Here is a 10235-nt window from a genome sequence, read left to right on the forward strand (position 1 = left end):
TGAAATGAAAAACTTGGATGATAATTAAGATATTGGTGGCGCAGGGGGTTTCAAAAAGTGTACCTTACAAAACGTCAATTAAACACCACCTGCAAGGCCACGGCACAGTCACGCATGAATGTCAGTCAAAAAACGAATATATTTGGTTTCGAACAATTTGCCAGCAACTTATCCTTAATTCGTTATGCTTTAAGAATTAAAACAAGTTTAACGTCTCTAGAAAAGCCATTTATCTAGTATTTATCGTTGATGTTCCACTGCAGGCGATCGCTTGAAAGTCACAGGTGATTGTTTTATTACTGAGTTTGCATAATTTTCACACGTTAAACGCAAGTTCATTAGCGAGTTGTTTTTTAATTCCTTGACTAAGAGAAAAAGTAATCATATAGAAAAAACTGACATCTGCATACTGAGAAAAAATCTTGACTGAGCTCAAGACCAAGGGAATACTCAAACTTTTTTTAAAAGTTTTACTTATTTGGCTTGAGGTAAGTTAAGCTAGATAGACTGATAGATATGAACTTTATTATTAGCAGCTGCATAGGCAAAATTATTCGTGTGTCTAAAACCCAAATATTTGTTTTCAAACGTTTAGGTCGCGAAATAGTTAATCTTCACACTTCGCGAATTAAAACAAGTTCAGTCCATCAGTGAAAGCTATTAACGTATTTTCGGTGAAGTTTAACATACCGGACATTGAATCAAGTACACTGCTGATTGGTACAGATGAATCCCGAGAACTCGAACCCTCAACAACTCGAACTCCCGCCAACTCGAACCTCTTTTAATTTCCCTCCAGGTCATTTTCTTACTAACTTTACCCTCGATAACTCGAACCCTTTTCGATTTCCCTTGAAGGTTCGAGTTATCGGGATTCAACTGTACCTTATCACTTTAATTTGCATACATTTTGGGCATAAAAGGAGTTCATTAGTGGGGTATTTGGTATTTTTATTATTTTCTAACAGCAGGGTACCAAAAAAGCTGTATCTATTGTTTCGGTTATTTCACAGGAAGACGTTTCTTAGCTGGCTACGAAAAGAAAGGAAACCATTTTTTGAGAAATGTAAAAGTTCGTGTAATGGGGATAAATATTGCAGTGTTTGACTGAGAGAAAGTGAAATCACTTTTGGTTCGAGTAATCAGAAGGTTCAAGAAATCGGGTTTTCACTGTAAGTATGTTATTTTGTATACCACTGACTTTTAAGTCGTCTTTATTTTGCAACACATAATTACAACAAGATGTGCAAATTGGGCTCTGAGTTTGTGGCTATGATATATATATATCATTATTATATTTGTAGAGCTTAATTTGAAAGTGCACTTTGCAAACCTTGCTTAACCTAAACTAAGCAGTATTTTCGCCAGTGACAAGATAACAAATGCAGGAACATGTTTGGCAATTGTAACTTTTGGCAAACAGGTTAAGAAGGCAGCGTTGTGTATTACAGCAAAATAAAATTCGTCCCAATTTCCGAATTATTGTTAAAGTATCATATTCTCATTCAAAAGTAGCAACAATAATAAGCTTTTTAGATGGCTGCAATAATACATGAATTGTTCGTATCAAAACAGGGGAACGTCTTTCTGATATTAAAATTTCAAATGATGGTATTGGCTAAGGGGTGAGCGTGGATAACATCAAAGGAAAAACCAACATTTACGGTAGAAGTTCTATTTAGCCCCAGGGCCTTTTTTTTTCTTTTAGGATCTTTTAAGAATGGAAGGAGGCTTAATTACTTTGGAATATTTAAAATATAGCCAAATCAAAATTCACTTGCCTGTTTTTTAATATCTTTTAATTTTACGTAAAAGCTAACAATTGATAAATTTCATTTGTCATGACTCTGTCTGTGAAAATAAAATCAAAGTCTCTTCGAGATACCGACTTTTTTTGCATGAAGTATGAGTCGAAGGTTTATCCTGTGCATTGTTCTTCGAACTTATCATAACAGTTGCTTTGTAGTTTAGTTTAACAATTTCCTATCTTCGCGGAGGAAATGCAGCCATATAATTTTGTCAAAAATGGCTCGTCCGCGCCGGGTATTTATACACATATTCCTCAACATTACACAAATAAACAGTGCAAATTTCACCGAGATCTGACAATTCTATACTTTAAAATTGCAAGGACCTTTCGAGGCAGTCGATTACGGCAGCGAAATTAGCAAATGAAACAGCAAAATATGCGTTCGACGCTTTGTTTTTGCGACGCCATATTTGAATTGTTATAGGTAGACCGCTGTTCAATGTGTTCAAGGCTGTATATCGTTACGATTGCTTCATGAAAAAGCACGAAAAAAATACGGAGATTTTCGACTACTGTCGGAGAAAACATTGCGCATATAATTGCGGCGTAAACAAATCGATACACTCAAGCTGCGTTTTGTCTAGGCTCTGCGAGGGTCGGATATCAAGACAGCTTATTCGTGGGCTAAAGAAGGATTAAACAAAAGCCATAGATACGGTGAATGCTTTCAAATTATATTTGAAGATGAAATACGAAATAATTTTGCTGTCTTTGACTGGAACAGCTGAAATTCCACTCGAACTGCGTAGATACGATCGCATGTTGTAAAGCCGATTCATGCAACATTGCTGTCAAGGCAAGGTCACGTCCCTAACGACCTAGGCTGATGACGAAATAAAATGGCGCTTGTAGCGACCAAATTTGGCCTAATTTTTAACCGCTCCTAACCTAAAAGAAGCCCCCATCTCTTGCATTTGTTTTAACTTTAATGGTATGGTTTATTTTTGACGTTTGTAATTTTTAAACGATGTAAGTGCTAGTGATTATTTATTCGTGTTTTGGCGTTAGTTACGCAATCCATTTTTTGTGCGACGCTTTTTATAGATCGCCTTTCAGACACACGTGCGTTGAGATAAGAAAGCTGACATGTCACGTTTGTAAATGTGACAAGTCACGTTTTTTCCACGAGATCGCAAGTGATCACCCACAGCGGAAAGTAATCCCTTGAGAAATTAAAACAGTCCCTTGAGAAATTAAAAAAGTCTCTTGAGAGTTAACAAGAATGTTCCAAATTTTGCCCACATAACTGCTATTCTCCTACTTTCGCTTGTAAACAAGCAAAATAGTCGAAATAAGGGAATAATACAAAATACAAAATAAGGGTGAAAAATAAGGGAATGTTTGTAGAAATGTTATGTGATTCAAGTAATTCATAAACTGAATCTGACTTTTAAGTTTCTGTCAGTCGTTTCTATTAAAATTTATTAAGCTATTTGAAAGACCACATGAGCTATTTCCCCTCACTGTAATGTCTATTAACATGAATATCCTAAATATATTAATTCACAAAGACCTACATGTACCTATTAATAGGCAAAACTAATGTTTGCATCAATTAATGCAAAAGTAGGATACCTGAAAAAGTTTCTTTGACGTTAGCTTTCGTTTTTTCTCGCGTTTATCGTGATTTTAGTGTTAACGACCATTAAAAACTTATGTTACTAAAAGACTAACGATCAATTTCATGAAAGCTGTATTATTCCGGATCCTGAAACGACTGAAGAACAACTATACCTTGGAAAGACTAAAAACACAAATATGCCAAATTAGCAGGTGGACCAGACCATAAGTTACTTGCGAATCCAATATAAGTGCAGCTTAATTGAAGGTCAGGCAGCTGATTGGTCTAAAATCATAATCAATTCGTTGTTGAGTCAACTGGAATTTGTCAATAACAAATTGAAATAGATTTTAATGGAAAAAACACATGAACGAAATCCCGTGGAGTGAAGCAGGCAGAGATGAACTTGAGCTCATTAACCTTGCCAGTTTTGATGTTCCTACGAACCAAAATTGTTTTTACACAATTAAAGAAAATATTAAGAGAGTAGGTAGGTAGATAATGATAAGAGAGGAAATTATCTAATATCCAACAGTCTTCAGAACACATGCGGCAAAAAATAACACAACATGTTGGTTATTGTATTTTGAAATGTCGATTTCAGTATTTTCTTTAGAACCCATGTGACAATATTTTTCATTTTCAGTTAAGGTGGTGCAGGTGTGAAGTTGAAGATGGACCCGCTCTTCAAAACAGCACTTCTTCGGATTCTTGGCCTGTTATTATGGGCCTCGCTAAGTGCCTGGTTATTTGTTATAGTAGAGCACACGGACAAAGATGAGAGGAAAGAAAAATATCAGCAACTCTATTCTCTGTATGAGTTCCTGGCATCTAAATATAACATGAGCATCGAGGAGTTTAATAACATCTCCAATACAGCACATGACACATGAGGCCTTGAGCGAACCTAAACCACAGTGGACCTACGATGCTGCAGTTGATTTCGTCTTTCAAGCTGTCACTACAATTGGTAAGGAAAGGTGCTGATAAAATAGTCTAAATGGGCTTAACACATTATTATGCGAAAACGAAAACTGAAAATATCCAAAATATTGCTAGGTAATCGGCAAACTGGTAAAATAATTTGAAAAGAACCGTTCTTTGCAAATTATTCCACCAGTTCTGATCTGCAGTGCTTGTATTCTTGAGCCGGACGAAAGCTAATAAACAGAGTTCACAATACCCAAAGACTTAATTTAGCCTTTTCCTTGGAAGCCAAAAACCAAAACCAAAAAAACATATACAATCTTTGTGAGACAGTGTACATTCACTACGGGCAATAAAACGCTCTGTCAATTTCCTTTTCTCTCAAATGCTCTGTCGATTTTCCTTTCCCACAAAAATTCACAACGCAGCTCAATGGTTTTCAAACTCTTCGTTTAAAGCGAAACATCCTATTTTGTTAACCATCCTCTTCTTTAGTGCCATTAAATGTATCTTTTAATTTGTTTTCTACAGGTTATGGATACATCACTCCTCAAACATCCACTGGGCAGATATTGTGCATTTTCGTCTCTTTACTCGGGATTCCAATCGCATTGCTCGCGTTTAAATCAGTCGGCGAACTGATTGCCAAATCGATCAACACAATTGTCGCAAAGTTCGAAAAGAAAATCCTCAATAGGTCGGAACCAAAACAGATGAAGACCAAAAGTGCCGTGATCTTGTTTTCGATAATGGTGTTATTAATAGTAGCAAATGGCCTGTTACTGATGTATTTTACAGGCTGGTCAATCGTCGAAGGGGTGTATTTCTGGTTTATAACATTTACTACAATTGGTTTCGGCGACTACGTTTCTCGGGAACCCCAAAGGATCAAGCAGCTATCTCTAAATAGCTCTGTAAGTCAAGAAAACATGAATGGATCACTTGACGCAGAAGAAACCACTTTTGTGATTTTCGCAGGCCTATTTTTTACGTTTTACAATATATTTACTTTGTGCATTGTCTCAAGTGTACTAAACTCCATCATGGCAGCCATCGAAGAAAGCAAATGTCGCCCTCGGTGTCCCGGATGTGTTCCTTGAAAAACCCAGGATCACGTGGATAATGATGACGGGAAACATTCTGACACTCCAGAGCAGCGTAATTCTTACATGACGTATATAAGCATGGAAAATTATGGATTACAGAAGGATAACATGAAATCACCCTCAGTAACTGAACTTAAGTAAGAGCAATCTTTGATAATAATTTCTTACTTATTAAGGTGAAATTTGACCCCGGGAGTAAAAAATTAAAGGCAGATTACCAAAACTGTGAATATGAATTATTTCAAATGCGCAAAATGTAACATAGTCATATAAAGCCTTAAATTTTACACAATAGGCGTAATAATTTAAGTGAACTCTTCTACGTTTTACAATGTAATTAAGTTAAAAGCTTCGTTATCTGAGATGCTCAGCATCGTGCCACCCGAACAAAAAAGTAAGCGTTTTCCTGCAGGCAGGTAGCTGGTTCCAAAAAAGCAAATTAAGGGACCAAATTAAGAAAGGCTTAGAAACGACTCTGAAAAACAATGACAAGGTGTTCTGTCATAGGTATTCTGTAGATATATTCTTGTAGTTTTTCACGCAGGCCGTTTGATTTTGCTTTATAGGAAAACTGAATTACCAGAGGAGCCTTAGAATGGGAATTAAGTTTCCCCTCCTACTATTTCGTCATATTTTAGCTTTTTTTTTCTTTTTATTATTTTTACTCATTGTATATATGGCAAAGAGGCATTAAACTTAAACTTAAACTTGAGTTTTGGACATTTTATGGCGTCATTTCTATGGTCTTTAAGAGTGTAGACCATGGACAATGTGGTCTTTGCACAATAACAAGGAAAATTTATCGGCGAATAAGATGGTAAATCAGTGCGAATTCGTGCGCGCGCGTGACAGCTCTTCAGATTGCATTTTTTCCACTTGAGCTGACAAAATTAAAGAAAAGTTTTTCCTTAATGTTTCAAGTGACTTTTCAAAACTCGTCGGACTCTGGTTTTTGGAAAAGTCGCAAGTTTTTGCTTGCGTTGCGTTACAGGCTACGACATTTTCCTGCTCTATACTCTCATCGACGATAACGTCCTAAAAGGGTACCGTTAATTAAAAACGTGCGTTAAGCAGCAGCAGGCAGGCACGATCAGAACATTTGTTTTTAAACATTTTATCAGCGAATTATCCTTCCCGAATTAAAATAAGTCCAGTAATTCACCTAGGAACAGTAGGAAAGCCATTATTTTTTTCGGTGGGGTTTTACAGACCATAACTTCAAAGTCACTGATGATTGGTTCTTTGCCATTTTTAATTTGTTTAAGATAAAAAGAATGTTCATTAGGAAGTTGTTTATAATTCCCTGGCAGCGGGAAAAACACATAGACGGTCGTTAAGAGCTATGCTAATTGCATCGGTCTGCACAGAAGATGACTAAAAAGAAGATGGCTGTCTGCACAGTAGCTGGCTAAAACGAATTGGCGTTTCCAGGATAAAAGGTAAGTTTAGAGTGCGATTAGTAAATCCTTCTAATTAAGCTATTACCTTGAGTAACGGTCGGTGCATTAAATAGAGCATAATAGCAATGGTGTCATGAATACAGGTGTATAGGTAAGCCCAGTGTTTATCAAACGGCAGCAAAATATATTATGATGAAAAACCTCAATTATGATTGCGGTAAGGCTGATATGAAAGAAGGCAAATGTATTATAAAGCCGAAGAAGAATCAACATAGAAATAGAGGCGACAAATACATAGAGAATGAAGTATATCACAATTTAAATGCAAATTTAAGTGATGGTACAGGTCGTAAAATTAAAGAATTTCGGTGACTAAAAAATAAGTTCAAATTACAAAGCACCTACATGAAGTCAGCCACACTGACTTTTTGTTTCTCCTTATATTTAATAGCAAATAAAACACATCTCATCATTTTAGTTATGCGAGGAAACACTTCAGGTGTTAAACAAAATAAGGCGGAAAACTGTTATAGTCAATGAACTTTATCACACTTTAATTTTCACCCATGCAAACTTACGTTAATTTAGCTTTGTATTGATATCCTAGTTAATATCCTATTTTCTCTGACACTTTAAAATTGATGCATCTTATGACAACAAAATCTTCGCGGTATCAGGTTTTCACGTTTTTCTTAATCGCGAAAATGGATGTCGCGAAAAAAGCGACTTCTTAAATAGAGAAAATGTTAAACAGATTCTCCAAATTTGAGAAAAAGAAGTGTCGCGAAGATCATCGCTCTTCCAAAAGCGAGGAATTAAGCTGACTTAAACAATCGTGTAATAAGGTATTTCAGCTGCCTTTTTAGTTGGTGTCAGCAGTTTTGTATTATAATTTATTAAGCTATCTGTAAGGCCACATGATCTACCTTTCCCAACGCAAATATCCTAAATAGAATAATTTATCAGGGCTTATTAGGATAGTATACTAACGAAAGATTCCTAAATACACTCTTTAAGGTTGGTGTTCCGTTTCCATTATTATTTACCATTCCATTTATTAAATATAAAAGGTATATGAAAGCTATATTATTTAAGATGCTGATGCAAAAACCCTTTCAAACACAACCATGCCAAATTGGCATGTACACCTATACACATTTCAATAACTGAGGAATTTAGTTCAAGTCAGTCAGCTCAATATAGTTACTGACCCTCCCAAAATCCTATTGTTTTCTCTTTGTAATATATCGACGATTGCAGCTATGAACCAAAACATCAATGTGGAGACTGAAATCGTTGATGCAATGCAGAAAGAGAATAATTATCTAATAAGTAATGTCTATTGTAACGCAATTACACTAAATAGGATAATTCATCAAGGCTTATTAACTTGCTAAGGAAAGATTCCAAAAAACACTCTTCAAGGTAGGTGTTCAGTTTCCGTTTTAGGTGAAGATTTCAATGGTAAACGGCCATTTAAACTCTTGTGACTTTAAAATGAAAGATGTATGAAGGCTATATTACTCAGGAAGCAGCTACAAAACCCTTTCAAACACAACCATGCCAAATAAGCAGGTGGCCCAGACCTTGAGTACGTTGTTTAGAGCCCAATATAAGTACGCCTCTTTTTGACTGCCAGCCAGCTGATTAGCCTAAAACATATATAAAACGACCTTCGTTATGTCATGTAGAAATTATCAATGTACAAAGAAACTTGTTTCTTGTGATCTTGTTTGCTTGGAGCTCAAACTGTAGTGTGAGCCTGTTGACTAGATAGAAAAGCTTTTATCTGTCCCTGAACTCCATGAGTTGTGACGTAAGGGAAATTGCTAGGAAACCTGCAATAATTAAGTTAACTATAATAGAATAATGTATTTCTTCAAACGGAAACCTAAAATTACTAAATTAACCCTAATCTAATATACTTTTTAATTACGGAAACACTTTGCGACCAAAACATAAAAGCCTTTATTCACCATAAAGCTCATTTGTGGGGAAAAGAAAAAAAAACAACTCCAACCCCGTGAAAATATAACGGAGATGACCTTAAGATCATTAACCTTGCCATCCTAGATTTACCTCCGGACCTATATTTTATAAAAAAAAACAGATAATAAACACGCACGCCTATACGCCAGCGAATTGGTTTAACATAATTGAGAGTTAACTTAAAATGTTTGGAGGCTTAAAGGATTTATTATGATAAAAACGTCATAAACTTAAAAACCCGTGGAGATAGATAACCATACAAACAGACAAAAAAACTTGGATGATAATTAAGATATTGGTGGCGTCAGGGGTTTCAAAAAGAGTACCTTACAAAACGTCAATTAAACACCATCTGCAAGGCCACGGCACAGTTACGCATGAATGTCATTCAGAAAACTCATAGACATAGTTCGAACAATTTGCCAGCAACTTATCCTTTATTCGTTATGCTTTAAGAATTAAAACAAGTTTACATTCTCTAGAAAAGCCCATTTATCAAGTATGTTTCGGTAATGTTCCACTGCAGGCGATCCTTTGAAAGTCACAGGTGATTGTAAAATTACTGAGTTTGCATAATATTCGTAAGTTCATTAGCGAGTCGTTCTTAATTCCTTGACTAAGAGAAAAAGTAATCATACAGAAAAAACTGACATCTTCATACTGAGAAAAAAATCTTGACTGAGCTCCAGAGCAAGGGAATACTCTGACTTTTTAAAAGTTTTGTTAAGTTGGCCTGAGGTAAGTTAAGCTAGATAGACTGATAGATAGGAACTTTATTATTAGCAGCTGCTTAGGCAAAATTATTCTTCTGTCTAAGGGCCTCTTCATATGATCCCGGTTGACCGGGCTGGCGCAGTTACCGAGATCTTGGTTCACTCCTATTTTCTTGTAAAATTTTGGATGTGTTCATATGAGAAGGTGGGCCAGCCCGGTTACCGATATCTCGGTTTCTGCAACCGAGATCTCGACAACCGGGAAGAATATTTTCCCATATGAACGCTCCAGCCCGGTCGCCGGGACGCAACTTTTTTTTGAGAAAATAGCTTCCCTTTCGTAATTGGGTGGTCCAAATGGTTTAATTTTGCCTTGTATCTATTTCCACTTCAGAAATATGCGAATTAGCTTTATTAATAAAGTTACAAGGGTCAATAAAGCTACGATAGTCGCAAAAGATGCAACTTTATGTGTCGCCATTTTGCCTTCGTTTCTTGAATTTTATCCCCGTCAACCGGGCTAAAATTTTCCATATGAACAGAGGTCAAAATCCGTCCTGGTAACTGAGACAGCCCGTAAACCGGGCTCATGTGAAGAGGCCCTTAAATCCCAAATATTTGTTTTCAAACGTTTAGGTCGCCAAATAATTCTTCTTCATACTTCGCGAATTAAAACAAGTTCAGTCCATCTGGAAAAGCTATTTATATATTTTCGATAACGTTTTACAC

General features: G+C 36.1%; 1 pseudogene across 1 annotated transcript; it reads left to right on the forward strand.

Annotated features, from left to right (window-relative positions):
• The first annotated feature begins 3735 nt into the window (after window positions 1-3735).
• LOC144640327 (potassium channel subfamily K member 9-like) lies at window positions 3736-6116 on the forward strand (annotated as a pseudogene). Its single transcript, XR_013568335.1, has 4 exons — window positions 3736-3861; window positions 4018-4341; window positions 4830-5541; window positions 5971-6116. The product of XR_013568335.1 is annotated as a potassium channel subfamily K member 9-like (transcript).
• The last annotated feature ends 4119 nt before the right edge of the window (window positions 6117-10235 follow it).

This window comes from Oculina patagonica, unplaced genomic scaffold, assembly GCF_052425735.1.
Source record: "Oculina patagonica isolate OP01 unplaced genomic scaffold, crgOcupat unplaced256, whole genome shotgun sequence".
In the NCBI taxonomy this organism is placed as follows: Eukaryota; Metazoa; Cnidaria; class Anthozoa; order Scleractinia; family Oculinidae; genus Oculina; species Oculina patagonica.